Raw genomic sequence first — 1,832 nt, 5'->3', positions numbered from 1 at the left:
GTTCATATCGTTCATTGGTACCTCCAGTGTTGTATCTATGGTCCATCCAAGGTTTGTCTCCTTCCACTTCGCCTCTTCAAAGCGAGCCTTACACACCAACTCCTCGAAGTTCCATTCTATCCCAGTCAGCTCTTATGCAATCCAGACTCAAAATCTTTATATATAGAATAACTTCCTCAACTCCTATAAGCATACTCATCAACTGACTCGTTCGAACCTTGTCTCCTCTAATGAAACATACTGGTCTGTACTGCTGTTAGTCGAACGGGAGTAAATCTTTTAGCAAGAGCTGCTTTCAGAGCATCACAGCTCCTCTTCTCAGACTCAATCACTGCAAGGCTTGTAGAAGGATCTAGCGGGGCCCTCCAGCCTCAATGGAAGCTGTGTTAGCTTTTATGGTCGTCCCATCTACATTAGACTGCCATTTCCTCGAAGCGGTCAACCCTTTCCTCAAACGAGTCTTCTTCAGCATACTCCTTTGCTCCTTTAAAGGGCGGCAGCACTGGTAACTGTTAGGCATCATGAATGGGAAGACATCCTTCTACCGTTCACTCGGTCCCTGTCTATGCTGTCTCGTCCAAGGAGCCAGAGATCGACGTCAGTCCACTGTGTATTCCAGTTGCTCAAGTTTCTAGCTTCGCCTCCAGCTCGCTCTTCTCTTAACCATCGAGCTCCTCTCCTCTGGCCTCCCACTTCTGTTTCTCTAGTTCAGCGGTCTGCAGCCGTGGACGTGGTAGCTCTTCCTCGAGCAGTTCGTAGCTCTTCCTCGAGCAGTTCGTAGCTCTTCCTCGAGCAGTTCCCTCCGTAGCTCAGGACAATCCACCATCGCTCTCCTTCCGCAACGTCAGATCTTTTTTCCAGAGCTTCCATTTCTCCCACTGATTCACTTCCACCTCCACTCTCCGCCAGAAGTTTCAACTGCTCCTTTTGTTCTTGGGCAGCTCTCAGCTTCTTCTCCATGCAGTGGATCTGGGGGGCAAGGGGGCTGAGCCCCCCAGTTTTGATGAAGGGGCAGAGCCCCCCCACTCTTAATTTTGATGCAAGGCAGCAGGACTGCAGGAGGGGCACTGCCCTCACTTTTAGTTACTTATGTTATTAGAAGATGCTATTAATTTAGCGTGTTATAGCAGCTGCCTCAATTCATTGCTTACTATTACATAAGCAAATTACTGATAACTTTGATTTAGCTAAGGAGTTTATTAGTATAACTGATGAACGCACCATATTTTTGGATTGAAACATAATTGAATTAATGAAAATGAGCCCCCCCCCCATTTTTAGATTGGTGTCTCAACCCCTGACATGAAGATGGTCTGCTTCATCTTTGCCAGGACACAGACTAAGCCAGCCCACCATGGACTGATCAGTGATCAGCTCCACCCCGCCGGTTACTGTGTATGTACACGGCCAAGAATTATTATCTCTAATACAGGCCACTACCCAAAATCAATGATTCAAGCCTGATGTCTATTTTGATACGGTACCGCCCTGACTGGCATCAATGTTGAATCATGTCTGTTGCTCTGGCTGAACCAGGGCCGTACTCCAGCATGGTTGATCAAATCATGGACCATAGATGGTTATCATGATTGTATCATTCATTCTAGACCCCGCATTGCTTTGCAGGCTACCCCAAACCATGATACAGGAATGTATCAAGGCTGATCCTATTGATATCAGTCATGATTCAAAGTAAAATTCTTGGCTGTGTATGGTGTATGTAGTTTAGATTCGAGTTTGGATCCATCATCTCTTTCTCTTCCACAATGACTGTCAGTATACATGGGGTGACTCTCTCCTCTCTCATATTCAGTCTCAAGGCTACACCTTGA

The sequence above is a fragment of the Amphimedon queenslandica genome, unplaced genomic scaffold (genome assembly GCF_000090795.2).
Source record: "Amphimedon queenslandica unplaced genomic scaffold, v1.1 AMPQUscaffold_13202, whole genome shotgun sequence".
NCBI lineage: Eukaryota > Metazoa > Porifera > Demospongiae > Haplosclerida > Niphatidae > Amphimedon > Amphimedon queenslandica.
Note: the sequence above shows the minus strand (reverse complement) of the source record.